General features: G+C 41.4%; 1 long non-coding RNA gene across 3 annotated transcripts; it reads left to right on the plus strand.

Annotated features, from left to right (window-relative positions):
* The first annotated feature begins 217 nt into the window (after window positions 1–217).
* LOC309702462 lies at window positions 218–3,869 on the plus strand. Of its 3 annotated transcripts, XR_014275513.1 has the most exons (8): window positions 218–456; window positions 1,174–1,213; window positions 1,360–1,406; window positions 1,719–1,763; window positions 2,604–2,633; window positions 3,091–3,159; window positions 3,367–3,441; window positions 3,837–3,869. It is a non-coding gene; the product is annotated as an uncharacterized lncRNA (long non-coding RNA). The 3 variants fall into 3 exon arrangements; XR_014275514.1 differs by lacking the exon at window positions 3,837–3,869 and having other exon boundaries at window positions 3,367–3,656; XR_014275515.1 differs by lacking the exons at window positions 2,604–2,633; window positions 3,837–3,869 and having other exon boundaries at window positions 3,367–3,656.
* Window positions 3,870–17,618: the final 13,749 nt, after the last annotated feature.

Genomic DNA, 17,618 nt, shown 5'->3' on the forward strand with positions numbered 1-17,618 from the left:
CCCTTTGCGTGCAGGAGTGTATGCGCATGCGCATTACCACGGTGGTTTAAAAAATAAAGATATAATGAAAAGTAATTAATAAAAATTAAATATTTAAACATTCCCACAAATGTGCAATGAACGTGCAAAAACTCTCTTTAGTAGTTGTTGCTGTTTCTTTCTTTCTTTCTTCTTTTTTTTTTTTTTGAAAAATAACGACGTCTCTGAGGCACGAAATCTGACAGCGAGAGGAACGGCCGGATACAGGAGACGGGAAGAAACAAGCCGATTATGTTCGCGTTAATTAAGTGGTTGGAAGATGTAAAATTCTCAATTCTGCCAACTGAACATATACGAGATTTTAATGAGGATGAATAATTAGCCGGCATGGAGGAAACGGACCTTTATTTCATGGAGTGGCGACAAGAAGCCAAGGCGGGTGGCCAGTCTAAGAAGCCTCCATCATCAAGCTAGCAGGTGCCTTTTCCCATATAATATTACTTTATTCTCGTGTATTTGGAACGGAAGCGTAGAGCTGCCACCCAGGCAAAAGAGAAATATAAGTATATCACGTTATAACGTGAAAAGTTTATCGTTCTAACAATATACTATCATGTTTGAACAACATGTTTGAACAACATTGTACGAAAAATGTACATAATTATCACGTCCGTACAATATTGTGCGAACGTGACAATTATGTATATTATAATAATGTGATAGTATATTATACCAGTGGTTCTTAACCTGGGTTCGATCGAACCCTAGGGGTTCGGTGAGTTGGTCTCAGGGGTTCGGCAGAGCCTCCGCTGTGACGTGCACGGCTCATTTTGTGCACCAGTAAAAAACATATCTACGTCTAATTTGAAAAAAAAACACACTTTATTTTTCACTAAAGAGGGGTTCAATGAATGCGCATATGAAACTGGTGGGGTTCGGTACCTCCAACAAGGTTAAGAACCACTGTATTATACAAACATGAAAAGCATAATGTTAGAACAATAAACATTTCACGTCATAACGTGATACAGCTCTATTTTTCTTTTGCCTGGGTGGCAGCTCCATGCTTCCATAATTTGGTAATCAAAATATGTAACTTAATTAATTATATTGTGACGTACTTTTGCCTTTTCTTGTTATTCTGCCTTCTCAATAACTATCAAAGCCTATTCACATTTAATTTGGCTTTCACAGAAATCCTACCTCTCCTTCTGGCTACAGAGTACTTACCAAGGTTAGAAAGAAAGAACAGTTATGCTTTATTAATGTTCGCTAATTACAATGTTCCACATTTCCTTGCTTTTTAAGTCATTTTTAGGCTTTTTAGAGTTTTTGTTTTTTATTTTTTTTAGCAGTAATGTTTCTGCCTATTTATTTCAGCCCATGAAATCGAATGCAGATCTTCCTAATGTGAGATTTACATAAATGTAAGTAATTTTGTTTGTCATTGTCATTAATGTTGTTGCTGTTGTTGTTTTTGTGCAGTTTGCAATCATATAAACCTAGCAAACATCAGTCAGCACAGTGACTAACCTAAACAGATTCTTGCTTTATTCACATATATTATATGTAATTATATATACCTGCACATTGTACCTAGGGTTGCAGCCACTTGGCCCCACCCCATTGTTGTGACAGCCCTGATTGTACTTATACACTGCATCTGAACAGGGAACAGTCTGCCACATTAATGTATTTTTAAGTGACTTGTTTGTAATACATGAATTTGTTTCTTACAGATGTCAAAGTCTCAACCTCATGCTGCCCTCCCCCATCCTCCTAAAGTAAGTATTTGTTGTTGTGGTTTTTTATGCGGTGTCTGTGTCACATGCTAATCATAATTATTGAAATAACTGTTTTCTAACAGATTTTCCAAAACACTAGTTATGTTTGTTGTCATTCAGACCAATACTACTGCTTAGACATTGTTTAGTGGTCATGCATGTTTGACAAGCTCGTTATGATACCAAAACTGTAGGCCTATCACAATAATCGATATATCGACTTAACACACAGTACATGTACATGACCTCAATAATTGTTGATGATGTAATTTATGTGCCATTATATTTACAAAAATAAAATATAATGATAACAAAACAATAACATTAAATATCATTGTTTTCTATTTGTTATAAAACTTACTATTTATTCAAGTTTTTAAGGTATCTAATATTTTGATTCCTAATTTCAATGATCTAAATACTTTAAGAATTAGATGTTGGTTTGTCAATTGAAAGTGTGTAGATCTTGCATTATTATGGTGTTATATTATGATTATACATTCAAAGACATAAAATGGTCTTAAAATGACAATGACATAACTTGTCGCAATTGTTTATGGGGCAATATACCGACCAACAAAAAGTCGTTATCGTAACAGGCCTTCAAAACACACAGTTTTATGATTGATAAATTCAAAAAATAAATACATTTAATTTCTCTGAGATTCTCTAATATTCAGTTACAGTTCACAACACAGTTACCCGTACATGCAGTATTATACTGTAAATATAAATCTCTGCATTTAGCATCCCACTAGAAGCGTCACAGTTACTGCCTCTTTTTTTTTTTTTTTACAAATACCTGTACTATTACTAACACATTTACTGTTTTACTTTTAGCCTGTGGATACAAATGCAGATTTCCTTAATGTAAGTTGTGCATTTTAATTACATCATGTTATTTTTATTATTATGTATTTATTTATTTATTTTATTTTACATTCAAATATTTCAAGCTTCTTGGTTAAAGAAGCTTGATTGCTAGTAGGTAAAGAATAGTTCACCTATAATTCATATTCCCAATTAATTTCTCACCTCTGATTGAATGCCTTTGTTTGTTTTCCTATAACAAAACATTTTTGCTGGATATATATGGTGAATTTATATGCATAGATACAGTCGTAGTGCTTGACACATGCAAACAGCAGTAGATGTACTAAAAAGGAAATAATTACAATCATGATGTTGATTGCTGATGTCAGTATATATATTTTAGAGGAATGTTTTGTTTTTCACCCAAAATAACTATATTGCTTCAGAAGAGATTTATTACCCTACCGGACTCTTATATATTGTTCTGTTTTTTGTTTGTTTTTGTTATTTTCAGGTTCAATGGTGCGTGTTCTTCTAATGGCCGCCTTCCCACTGGAGGTTTTGATCCACAGCAATTTAAAAGGTAATCAGCTTTGAAAGTCAGTTCAAATGGTTAGCTAATAGTACTTTAAAAAGCCTACAACTCTGTCACCAGTTTCTTTACCAAAAATTACCCATAAAAGTATCGCTCAATAGCATATAATTGTAGTTCAAATGTTTAGTTGTACAAATATCAAATTTTTGGAAATCTAAAACTAGTCAAACACTCAAATGTTCATGCTTTTTATAGGAGGACAGAGCAAAACGGACATCGGCGCAGAGTGAAGAACTGCCCTTGATAAGGACACTATGACAGCCATATATAGTAAGTGAAGACTTTCTGTGTATCTAAAATTGCATACAGCACAAGTAACTTACTTTGCAACCATTAAAATAGGTTGTAAAGTAAGTTACCAATACAAATAGGTGATGATGCATTGTAGTGGTTGGTCTCAGACAAAGAAGGTCAACAGATTTATGAATGCTGGAAGGTAAGGAGAGACGACCAAAAGGGGTGTTAGCATTACTGTAATGTGAACTGGATAGACTTCCCATCTAGGAAAAAAAAAGAGGTAAATTATGCGTAAAATATATCTGTATTAATATCTGTATCTATATAAACAGAAATATATGTTTGCTAAATGAAGCCAGCTAACATAAATCACATTTTTATTTTAACTCTGATAAAAGTAATAGAACTGTGACTTTTGTTTGTTACAGTGGGGGTAAGGAAGGGGTTTCCCAGCGTGTCCAGAAGGGCTTTGAGGATTGCAGTGAAAGCTGGGGGAACTGAGACTGTGTGTGTATATATATATATATATATATATACACACATATATGTATATGTGTGTGTGTTTCTTTTAGAATGTTTAAGTATGTAATGAGAATAAACTTATAAAATGAATATTCCTTGCTTGATTGATATGCTATATGTATGTTTTGAACATCAAATAAAGATTTCTTTCAGATGTTACATGTGAATGTGTTTTCTTAGAAATATATGAAGGGTTAAATTTATATTTTTTTGAATGATTTTAAATACATTTAAATTGTATTTTGAAATATATTTTATTAATATATTTCAAAATATACAAAAAATGGCCAAAAAATATATGTGCTAAAATACATTTCAAAATATATAAATATATTTCAAAATGTATTTTAAAATATATTTTAAAATTTATTTTAAAATATATTTTTTTACCGTATGGGCAAAGCTACACCAGAGGGTTGTGCTGTGTAACAGGTTGGTGCAGATGGTGTTATCTACATTTGAACATTAGGCAACAGTCTCATGAAGACACTTTCTATTGTTCACTAAAGACCAACAATAACAGAGACAAAGGGAGAGCAGCAGAACTAGTGCTAACAATTAGCACTGCTAGCCTGCCCACCAACACCAGCTAATGTTCTAAAAACGATGATCAATGATTTTGCTGTAACGGCTCCAGCTGTCTGTGTCAGGGACACGTTGGAGATGAAGTGAGTGATCCAGTGACAAAGGTTTGGAAAGCTGCAGTCAGCTGAGACTGAAGAAGTCACCTGACCGAGAGACCAAATGTTTCACTGAGAACGTCCAGATGAACAGAATCAACCTTTGGGATAATCTGTTCCACACATCCATGTTTCACTTACTGCATTATATTTCCTCATTGCTGTGCACACAGGCCTGTGGCTTATAACCAACTCCAAGTTCAGACTCAGAGGCTGCTGAAGCTGTTTTCTGGAACAGAGACGTGTTGGATATAAAACCAACTCTTCTTTATGTGTCAGCACTGAGGAAAGGAGCAGCTTCGTTTCTAAGTGTATGAAGGACTGTAGCAGTGTGTGTGTGAGCTTTATTTCACAGACAGAACCATGTCAAAAACACAACTTCAGGTAAAAACAATACAAAATCAAAGAGTCTGATCAGAAGGATTAAACAGAGGAGTGTGGGACTGTTTTTAACAGACAGCAGGTTAAGCCAGGCTGGAGGAGTAAACTGAGCCTCGGTGTGAGCAGCAGTGTGTTTGACAGGAAGCTGAGATAAAGAGTCTGGAGCCCATTTAGTGCTTCATATGAAAGTGTGAGGATTTGAAAGCAAATCTAAAATCAAGCAGGAGTCAGTGTGAGAATGATTTGTGCTTTTCCTCAGTCAGATGCTGGGAGTTTCAGTTCATCCATGTTCAGCGTGCTGTGCTTTGTGTAACAGGAGAATATGACAGTATAAATCAAGTCTTCATGTCACTGAAAGCCTCCACAGTCTGCTATGGAGGTGCATCAGTTTGGATTTACAAGAAGAACATTTCTTAAACCTGCCACAAGATGGCGCTCCAACAGAAGGGATGTCCACAGTGTAACACAGACACACACATACTGTGTGAATGTGTGAGTGAATGGGCTTTCAACACAAGGCTTCTGCTGCTACCTTTAATGACATAATTAGCTAACAAGAACAAACTGTTAATTACCACCAAAGAACGGCTCCAGATTTTAGCTGCTGACCATTTTGTGAAACGTTGATTACATCAGCTTATTGTTGATTTTTCAACCTTAATATCAGCTGCTTTAAAGGAGCCTCGTTCTCTGGCAGTAACACTTTTCTTCACTAGATGCAGTGCAGGCACAGTCTGTGTTTCTAAACTACACACTAATGTTCATTGTTGTGCAGCTAAATCCTCCCTCTGGATGGGAAGAATCCCTGTCAGGCTTCAAACACCTGGCTTGGTGTTCTGGAGCTAATGTGTCACCTGTGAGGACTCTGAGATGAACACACAGCAGACACTTCAGTTCTCCGTCTGTGTGTCCTCAGTTTCCCAGCATGCCTTGGCTGTGGTGGTGGAGGTGAATGAGGGGGAACATGCTGCTCTGTCAGCACTCAGGTTTCATACCTGGTGATCTCAGAGGACAAAGCGGCGTTACAGCAGCGCACGTTGATGAGACCTGATGCTCTGAACAGTTCAGACTTCAGCCTCACTCTGAGAAAACAAACGACTGACTGTCAGCAGCAACTACACCTGCTCCATCAGTGACGGAGAGAAGAACTGAGACTGAGAGACATACAGCTGCAGGTCAAAGGTCAGAAACGCCCGCTCTTTGTACGGGTCAGGAGTTAGTACTGCAGAGGTCAGAGGTCAGCTTGCTGACAAACCATTTGAAACAGTTTGGAGCTAAAAGCACAACAGCAGAGGAAAGAAGAGACACTGCAGAGATGATGCAAAATATTGTGTTTTGTTCTCAGCTGTCAAAAAGTGTAACACACGTGTTCCAGCACAGCCTTTGTGTACTTTCACTTCTCCATACTGTCCATTGGAAATCCTGTTTGTTACTTTTTGATTTCAGTCCATGTGTCCAAAGCAAACTTCTGTCCCACACTTTCTCTGCTGACTCTTCACCGATGCTCAGATGATCTCAGATGATTTCACCAGAACTCATCAAAATTCGGGCTCCACAGAAACCCAGACGTCACTAAACAAGCGTAACAAGCAAAGTGAAAACTGGTCGTTCAGCTTTATTGACCAAAGATAAGCTCACATGTCACCTCATGACACAGACACTTATTTCCACAGCATGCACGAGGACTGACAATAAGTGTCTATAAAGCCACTTCTATCTGCCACACCTGTGCTTCTGTCATGGTTGCTCTCCTCTCACTCTGTCATTTATCCACAGTCTGCCTCCCTCTGCTCCGTCAGCTGACGTCCTCTCTACACCACCTGCTGTGTTTTATCCTGCAAAAACACATTTAAGAAGCGTTGCACCGAGTAACGGGAGTAACTGCTATAAAATCCATTTAAAGGAGGTGGTGCTGAGTGCTGTGACTGGGGTCCCACCACTGACATCACGGGTGGAGGACATGTTGGAAAACTGCTACAAAGTGCTGTGCAGCCAGCAGAGCTTACAGTCTGTCCTGTGTGTCATACAGGCTCTCACACTTAGTGTTTCTGTGACACATTGAAGAGAAGTTTGTGTTGTTCACAGTTGTGCTTGTACTGAGTGACAGCTGACATGACCTAACAGGAATAATGTGTCTGTGCTGAATGAGAAGTAACACACAATGAAGTCTTGATGCATCTCAATCATCCAGGAAAGTGAGTCTGTTGCTTCTGTTCATCTGGACGCAGCGTTTTGTGGGAGAAACGTGTCGTCATCATCAGGTGACGTCTTCAGTCTCAGCTGCAGGTTTCAGTCTTACAAACAGGACATTTGCATAAAGACTGAAAGCAGCTGCAGGAACGATGGGCTGGGAGCTCCGTTCCTTCATCTTAATTATGCAGATTCTCAGGACCATTGATCAACAACCACTGATCCATGTCCATGAGTCCCATTCACAGAGATGTGGGAATGGCTGCAGTCATAGCATGTAAGATGGAAATAAATGAGAAGTATTTAGCTGAAGTGGATTTGATTTATGTTACTTCTTTTTTAACTTGTAGTTCTACATTGGAAGATTATTGTGATATTGAAATATAAAAATACATTTATATTCTATTATTTTCTCAAAATAAGCGTCACACTCGTGGAAGCCGGTGTAGCCGCCGAAACGCCTGCATTTATGGAGACTTTCAGCCCCAGGTAGGCCAGTTATGGATCTTGGGATCCACATTATGTCAGCAGCTGTTCTCCACCGTGAACTGTGTTCAAACAAACACGCTCACGCCTCACAGACGACAGCTTACAGTCCTGTAGAGATAAAGTGACTTCGTACAGCCCCGTCTTCAGTCTTGTGGAGATGATCTCGACGCTTTGGTGGATGTTACTAGCTCCTGTGCAGTATTTTGTAAAGACATGATTATACCCTGTAAGCGCGTTAAAATTTACGCTAACAATAAGCCATGGGTCACTAAAAGTGTCAAATCCTGTTTAAGGAAAAAGAGACAGGCCTTTAAAGAGGGTCTGTTACCGATTTTCAGACAGCTACCAAGGAAATGAAAATCGAGATCTTGAAAGCAAAACAGACAAAAACCTTCTTGAAAGCAAATTTGCTGCAAAAACTTTTGGGTCTGCCTGGACTTGTATGAAAACCATAGCAGGGTTTCAAAACCCCCAGAGCAGCAGTCAGGTCATTTTAGATGTTTTAATCCAGACAGAGATTTTCAAATGCTTTAAACATGTTTTATGCTCGTTTTAGTTCTTCTGATTTCAGCGAGGATATTTGGGAAGTGAAACAGAAACTGAGAGATACTCAGCACTTTATCATTGAACTCAGCGATGTTAAAAAGGCCTTTCATACAGTCAGTGTGAACAAGAGCCAGGTCCTGATAATATTAGTGGCCGCCTAATTAAATCTTGTGCTGATGAACTCAGTCCTATATTTCAGGTTATTTTTAACAAATCCTTGCAAACACAACATGTGCCCTCTCTTTGCAAAGAAGCAGTCGTGGTTCCTGTCCCTAAATCTAAACGACTTCAGGCCTGTTGCCTCACTTCAGTTGTCATGAAAGTCTTTGAAAAAATCATCAGAAATGTGATTATGAAGAGACTGAAGGTCAGCTGGATCCAATGCAGTTTGCATACAGGCCCAACAGAGGAGTGGAGGACGCACTTTTGACTTTACTAAATCTGATTCTTAAACATGTAGAGAGTAAAGGGACTTTTGCAAGACTTCTTTTCATTGATTTTTCTTCGGCTTTTAATACAACACAGCCCCATATTTTAATTAAGAGACTTTTAGAAGAGTTTGAAATCAGGAAAAACCTGCTGGGCTGGATTTTAGATTTTCTAACTGACAGGTCACAAAGAGTGAGAATAAATGGGGTTCTGTCTGACCCAGTGTTCTCCTCCACAGGTTCTCCTCAAGGCTGCGTCCTATCGCCCTTATTATTCACTCTCTATACAAACATGTGTCAGGGCAGACATGAAAACAGGGTCATTATTAAATATGCAGATGACTCTGTTATTGTCAGCTTACTGAAAGAGGGTGAAACTAACCACGGCCCAGTCATTGATGACTTTGTTCAGTGGTGGGAGGAGTCTTATCTCCAGCTGAACATATCTAAAACAAAAGACATGGTTGTTGATTTTAGGAAACAACAAAATGGGCACGGAGTCACTTTAATTAAAGGTCAGAAAATAGAGCAAGTACAATCATATAAATATCTTGGGACCATAATCAATGAAAAACTGAACTTGTGTGAGTGTGTGATGGGTGGATGACTGGATGTGTAAAGCACTTTGGGGTCCTTAGGGACGAGTAAAGCGCTCTACAAATACAGGCCATGTAATGGCAGAAACATTCTCTAGTGTAAATCCTGACTAGTTCATTAACTACAGATCAGTTTCAGTGAACATTATTCACAGAGGGATCTGAGTTCCTTATACCAGACTCTACAGAAACTGTAACACTGTACAGCTCTGCGACTCAACAATATGACAACAATGTAACACACACTAGAATCATCAAATAAAGCCCCACTAACCACTAGAACTAGAACTAACTAACTAGCACTGGACACTTGCATATTAGAGATTTCTACCACCATAGGAGGCGAGATATCATCCTTGAACCAGAGCATCCAGCCCTCAATTTCGGACATAAAAAGCGACGTGGCCAGGCATGATAACACTTTGACTGAACTGCAGGACTGTGCCTCGAACCACTCTGACACCATCGCCACTCTCCAGGCCACTGTGGAGCGTTTGTCTGCGGAGGTAAAGAAGTTAGATGAGAGATGTGGAGCTCTTGAGGCACTCCAGGAGGAATAATTTAAGAACTGCAGGAATACCAGAAGGCACAGAGGGACCCAAGATGACTGAGTTGGTTCACACCTGTTGGCGGAGGCGCTATCTCTCGAGGAGAAGCCACTCATCGATCGAGCACATAGAGCGAATCGCCAGCGTCCCAAACAAAGTCATCTTCCTCGGCCCATCATCTTGAGATTGCACTACTACCACATTGGTGAGGAAATTCTGCTGAAAGCTGCAGAGAACAAGAACCTGATGTATAAGGGTTTTTAAAATAAACATCCTCCCAGATTTCCCTCCCTCTGTTGGAGACGCAGAGCCGCATTTGCAAATATGAGAGGAAGACTACGTGGGATGACCGGCGTCAGGTACAGACTGCTATACCCTGCAAAGCTGTTAGTGACCCATGGTGATGTGAGGAAAAGCTTTACCGATCCCAAAGAGACCGTAGACTACGCGGAGAAGCACCTCTCCCACCCACCTTCAAATGTATTAAAAGCAAGGATATATCTATATGTCTAACGCTGACACAGCACTGTGTTTCTTCTTTTCCCTTTATATTCCATGTAAAGGTGAATATGGAGCGTTTATGGCGATTTTCTGAATCTCGGGCAGATGAACTTCCCTGAAGTGTTTCCAGCTGGGCGTCGAGTGTTTGACCGACGCATGAAACGACACGTTTGTGAGTCTTTGTGAGTATTTATCACACGGCGTGCTGCGGGGAAAAGCCTGTTGTAACATTCATGTTTTACCCCCTGACGGCTCTTTTTGGCTTTTCATCCCTAAACTCTCTGCATGCTCTTTCGTGTGATTCGTTTTATTTTGAAAAGTCTCAATAGGATCTTGAGCTTTATTGTGAAAGGTTTATGTGGACAATAAAGAAGCGGACGGCGGAGCCACGCGATGGTTTTACCGGCGTTGTTGCTAACGAGCGTCCGTAGTGTGGTTATATTAAATATAAGAGAAAGAGAGAACTTTAATACAGACACTACAGTGAGCATCACAACCATGTAACATATTTTACACCATGAAACAAACGATGTTTCATATCATCATCTGATATATATGTTATATGGAACAGGCCCAGCTCAGGCTGCCTGTGATGCAGCACAGCGCCACCCTGTGGTCATCACTGCACTGGTGACACTACAAACAACAAGTATACAGGATGGACGGTGGCCCTGAGAGCTCACACACACTGCTGCTTCTAAAACACCATGAAACAGGAAAATGCTGTGAAAGCACAAAATAATCACAGTTCAAAGAGACAATAGTGACAGAAACAGAGGCTTCACTGGTGCTGAGGGAGAAATCCCAGAGAAGCTTCCTTCCTGCCAGTATACGAGCCCACCAACAGAGACAGGACCAGTTCATCCTCCATCACTTACTGTGGCTCACATTGCTCTTCTGTTGCTTTGCATCACAGACGCGTCTTTACTGGCTTCTTCTTCTAATTGCACTTAGAAACATGTTGTCTTTAACCTGTCACAGCTGCCCAGATGTTGCTGCTGAGAACATGTGGAGCTGATTCATGTAGTCATGTGTCTGTGAACAGCCAATCACAGGAAGACTTTCAGAAGAAACTCAGAGGAACAGCTGAGATGTGCTGAGTGACACAAGAACTGACAACAAATGTTAAAGTTCAAATGGTGGTTTTGTTTGCAGGGACTGTGAGTGGATGGAGATCCTGGTCCTCCTCAGCTGTGAGTTCTTCCTCTGTCATGAGAACCTCAGGGGGAGAACATGTGCTCACTCTCAGCTGCTTTAACAGGAAAGAAGCTCTTTTAGATCAAAGCTGAGAAACTGTTTGTAACAGCGAACTCTGTCACCTTTCTCTCCTCAGCCTGCTGCTGGACAGGCCCATGAAGCTCTGCTGTGAAGGCTTCCATGTCCCAGGCTTCACCTTTACCTGCTGACCAACGGGAGGCGTGGCCAAAACAGCGATGGGGAGTGGAGCAGCAGGTAGCAGAGGTGAGCCTCTTGTATGCAGCCTGTTATCTGTGGGACCAGGGAGGACGTGACAGCAGATGTTGCTGATTCAACATCTGTGTGACAGCTGGAGCAGCACAGTCTGCAGGAAACATCTGTGCATGTAGGAGACACCAAGGTTTACATGGTGGAAGCAGACGACTGACTCAAGCAGCCTCACATCACAGGCTGCTGGCTACAAGCACATGACCACAGTGACTGGTTTCACTGGTGTCTGTCCCAGTCTGTGGCAGAGATACAGGAAGTCACAGACAGCCTGCACACAGCGTTTCCTCTGGAGTGTGTTTCACACCCTGTTTGTGTTTCTCACTAACATGTTGTAGTTCTTCCTGCACACAGCAGCACTTTGATCATTTCTCCTGCTTTTCTTCCTTTTCTAGCTTTTATACACTGACAGTAACACAAAACTCCAAAGTCATCATTTGAGGAGCTTCTTAAGAGTTTCTGTGAGTTTAGTGAAGTCAGCCTCTCAACAATAAGTGTGTGTGTGTGTTGATTATCTAATGTTCAGAGAGGACTGCACTGATGTAGCATCCAGGTGAGCAGCTTATGAGCCAACAGGGGAAATTTAGCTGTATTATTGTTGTTTAAATGTAATAATTTATGATTTCATGTTCCAATATTTCACTTTTCCCAACGTTTTGTTATCATTTGGTCTGAAAACCATGACAAACAGCAGTGTTACAGTTGTTAGCATTAGCTGCTATAGAGCACTCAGTCACTGTATTGGTGTTAGCGACATGAACATATCTGAGCTAACTGTGTGTTCCAGATGTGCAGCAAACCCAACTGTCCCTGTGTTTTCCTTCTGTAGACATTATCCCCATGATGCTGACGTCCTCTGGTGGGACGAGCTCACACGTTTATGGATTCAGATGCTAACTGGACCAGACTGGTGTCAACCTTTGTGCTATAGAAGCAAATCAAAGAAGAACCAGTTGAACCTGAGCTGTCTGTAGTGGTGACACCAACACCATGTCACCTGCACATGCTGACCCAATCAGAAACCAGTGTTGACGCTGAGACCCGTCTCTGTAACAGGAAGTCCATGAACAGGCAGACCCTCTGCAGCAGGCTGACCTGTGACCTCTGAGACAGAGGGAGGAGTTTGTGTCAGCAGGGGGCGCTGCAGCATCGCCTGAGAGCTTTAAGAACAACAGCAATAAACAGGAAGTGAAAGTCACACTTCTGTTGTTGTGCGTCATCAGCAGACCTCCACCCTCTGCAGGAAGCTGAGATAAGAAGCAGCCAATCACAGAGCAGAGAGCGTGTGACTTCCTGTTCCTGCTGTTACTGTGACAACAGCTCCTGGGACAGAGAGCAGCTTTCTAAAGAGGAAAGATGCTGCTGTCACCCCCGGGTGTCATGTGACCCGCCTGATGTACCGATTTAAGACTGTAAGAACAATAATAACAACATGTTTTAGTCAGGTGATCCATGCAGAGCAGATCCATGTGACCAAACACAGCTGGATCACATGTTTCCTCTCCTGGAAACAGAAAGCCTTCATGTATAAAGGCTCATGTACCCACTGAGCCCTGCTCTCAGATCTGTGAGGCTTTAACAAACAACAGTTTAAAGTCATGTTTAGCATCTTCTGTCAGTGTGGAAGGTCACACACTTTCCTGAGTGTTGAACCCTGAACTACTAGCTGTTCATGTCAGCCTGGACATAAATACAGACCTGCCTGCTGTCATAGACCCCAGCACTCACATGTTACTTATAAGTGACTCATATGTATGCATGTATATATTGTGTATGTTGTGCTATTTCTTACTTAGTGTGTTGTGTCTTTGTTCCTGTTTGTGCTGCAGCACTGTAACCTAAATAATTTCCCCTGGGGATCAAAAAAGTATTCTGATTGTGATTAAACGAAACCAGTCAGAGCAGAGGACGGTGATGTAAGGAATGGGATTTTAATCAGCCAGTCTCCTTTAACTCTCAGCATCACAAAGTAATGTGGTAACATCTGGACTGATGTGTTTACTGTCAGCTAGTTTAAATGCTGTAGGCTGCAGCCGCTGCTCTAACACTATAACTGTAACAGGGCTCAGTGCTGCTTCTAACAGTCTGAGCTGCTTCAGGCTTTATTTGTGAGGAGCACAGCAGCTTACAAACACGTGGCTGGGCCTGGACCCAAAGGAGTGTTTGTTAAAGCCTGCAGTGAATCCAGCAGCAGAATGATGGAAATGCAACACAGCAATGATGAAGAGGAGCAGCATTAAAGCCAAAGTCCAGTTCATACAGTTAGGTCCATAAATCAAATAAGGGAAAATAAAATGTTGTTGGATGCACCTGTCTGCACCCTTAATGCTCTCTGGTCGCTATGGTAACGCGTAAACATTTCTTTCAAAATAAGACACACGACTACAACACGGGAAAAGACCCAGGGAAACGAAGTTAAGGATAAAAACCCTGAAAACCATTGTTGGATTTATATTTTATCATTGTCATTGTTATTGGGGAATATCTAACCATATATGCTCAGAGGTGTAGAACCAATTGTGTAATGATAGTAGTCTTTAAAGACTTTGTGTGACTCCAGAGTGTTCTGGCATTCACACCCACGTCCTGGGATCATGGGAGAGGTGCTACCTTCTTATTGTTTTGTGGTGGGATGTCTGTTTTAGTCTAAGTGCCTTTTGTTTAGATGAACTGCTGGACTTCCAGACCAGCAGGTTTAGGGAAGTCGTTTATGGGGTCACACACACACACACACACACACACACACACACACACACCTACATAACATACAGACTGGTACCTTTGTTCACGTGTATGTTAATGAACCTATGTATATTCATGTAACCTCAATAAAAGAGCAGTGTTACGAGGGAACGGACGAGAGCGACTGTGGTCAAGCGAAGGAACGGCATTGGTCCAGTTCTCTCCCGTGCACGAGAAACATAAAGAACTACTCGTGTCTTGCTTTGCTGTGTAGCTGGATTGAACAATCCAGCGAACAGGTTTATGCTACAAACCTATCAACCATCAATTTCACACCGAGCCTCGACTCTCACGGCCCGGTACCAAACGACTCACGGACCGGTCCGTGACCCGGGGGTTGGGAACCGCTGAGTTAACGCATGAGTATTTCAGGGCTGCACGTCATTTTCATTGTTAATATCTTTGTGAAAAGCACATTGATGTGAAAATCTTCATGAGAGTCAGAGGCCCTACAACACGATTAAAGATTCATTCAAAAGAAAATCACAAGTTATTATCATCTTCAGAACATTTCATTAAACATTAGAGACAGACTGCTGAGTACATCTCATCTCTATCCAAACAACCTACAGTCCACAAACACATCATGAACCAGTGCTCTGGGCTGTGGTCTGTCCCCAGTTACATGGATCAGCTGGTTCCCTGGAGGTGACTGCTGCTGTGGTTTGGAGCGGATGAATAAACCTGAACTGAATCAGGTGTCCAGTTACTTTTGGTCCCTTTAAACCAGGCTGTCACATGTTCAGCATGTGAAACTCCTCCTCCTCCGTGAAAACGGGTGTGGGTCTCAATCAGCCAAGGTCTTGGGTGAACCCATTGTGAGATCTAGCCCCACGCTATCATGTGATTTCCTGTGATCAAATGTCCCAGGATGTGAGTGGGCGTTAAGACGTCCATGTCCATCTTCAAGCAACTTAAAGAAGTCCAGACGCTTTTCTTTCCAAGCTCCTTCAACAACATCATTCATAGAACAGCTTCCAGCTTCTTTTGCTCGGCTACAGTTTGGATGGATTTGCATTTAAAGATGCAACAAGAAAAAATGGTTAGGGTCAGGAGGTCAAAGGTCAGAGCTCCTGTGGGTCTGAGGGCGGCCTCACGCTGGAGAAGGATGAAGGAGTCTGACCTGAGCCAGTGTTTGACATGAACACATCAGCACTGCTGTCAGTGAGCCTAACGACAGCCGTTAGCATCATTTCGGTGTTTCAGTCATAAAAACACTTCCTGTCACTGTGGTGGTTACAGTGACATCATGCAGTTTGTGCTTTGACCTCCAGAGGGCGACAAATCAGCACAGACAGAGAGCTCCATTCAAACTTTGCTGCCATCAGGAATAATTCTTCAAATATAATCATCAGTGTTTGAGCAGTTATGATATCAGGGACAATCTAGACATGTGTGACAACACTGAACATGTCACATGACACACCTCAAACATCATGTGATCCACTCTCAGTCTGCACTTTCATTCATGACTTCAACAGGTTGAAATCAGCTTTGAAGAAACATCAGTTCAGTGCTGAAACATTTAAACGCTGCAGGAAGAAAAACAACAAATTGATGACGGATGTTTGTGCTTCAAACAGGAAAACCAGCAGAAATAAATAACAGCCTGCCAGAGGTTTGGAGTTTCCCAGGTGCACCTGAACGCAGCACAGTGTTCCAATGCTCCTGATTGTCCTCAAACGTCTCTTTGGGTGTTTCCTTCCTGCTCAAAGTTTAATTTCACTTCCTGGGCCCTGTTTCAGGAAGCCGGTTTGGAAAACTCAGAGTGAAAAACGACACTCACGGTTGAGTAACCCCGAACTGTCCAACTCGGAATATTCCGTTTCAGAAAGGCTGATAACAATTAGTTCAATCAAGGCGGAGTTGCTTTAACCCCAAGTGAAGCGCGCGGACGAGGATACATAAAGCCCTGATAAGCGGAGCACAGATTAAGCGAGTCACCATGGAGACGGAGGGAAAGAAGGCGCGGTCAATGTATTTTACAGCGCTTGAGGCCGAAATGCTGATGGCAGCATATGCCGATAACATGCAAATTCCGCGGAAAAAAGTAACACAGCGACAGCTGCAAAAGAAAGTGAGCATGCATGGCAAAACAAAGCCGACAGAGTCAATGCGTGAGTGTTAATTTAAACATTGATCTAGGGATTTCCACCCATTTAACACGTTATTTTATCATATGTTATCTTATTTGTCATTTTATACATTTTATTTTGTGACGTGATGTGAGCGCAGGTGCAACCCAACAGGCCCCAAACGTGCCTGGCAGCAAGTAAAAATGAAATATAAAAATATAGTCCAAACAGGTAAGGTGTAATTGTATTATGAGCCATAGTGCTTGGTCTGTTTGTCCGATGTAAATCAATTGCAGTTAGAGGTTACATTAATTTTCTGTCTGTAAGCACTTATTGAAATTATCTGAGCACATTACAAGTACATATTTGCTTACTCTGTATGCTCAAATGTGACCCGTTATAGCCAACAGAAAAAAAGCGGAGGCCCGAAAAACAGGTGGGGGTCCTCCTCCACCACCACTCACAGAGGCTGAGCAGTTGGCCCTCAGCCAAAACAGTGGGCGCCCTGTGGCCGAAGGCATCTCTGCGGGGACATCCTCTGAGTCAATAACCCCGCAAGACACAAGTGCCTACATAGGGGGTAAATTCAAAATAATACATGATGTGCATACATCCTTTCTTCACAGTCACCTTCGCAGTGCTACTCATTCATTTGATAAACTCTTTACCATAATGGATTATTTTGTAGTGAAGTAATTTCCCTACTGATTTTGCCTTGCCTCAGTCTTGGTTGTCTTTGAGAGCATAATGACAATGAAGTGTAAGGTGATTGGTATGTTTGTTAATTGCCATTTGGTCCCTTGTAAGTCATAAGTGACCTGTATAAACCTCATATTCTATCAGTTGATGGTGATGGTGTACTGCATCTGGTGCAGCCTCCTGTTGAGCCAGACCAACATGCAGTTGTGAGTAATACTCCACAGATTATATGAGTTTACAGTAGAACAGCAATGTTGTCTATTTCTTTACTACAGGAAAATAATGAAGAAACATTGACAGCTGTTACAGAGGAGGAAGCAACAGAGACACTTTATGAGGTTTACATCTT

This window comes from Aulonocara stuartgranti (genome assembly GCF_965226115.1).
Source record: "Aulonocara stuartgranti genome assembly, chromosome: 3".
In the NCBI taxonomy this organism is placed as follows: Eukaryota; Metazoa; Chordata; class Actinopteri; order Cichliformes; family Cichlidae; genus Aulonocara; species Aulonocara stuartgranti.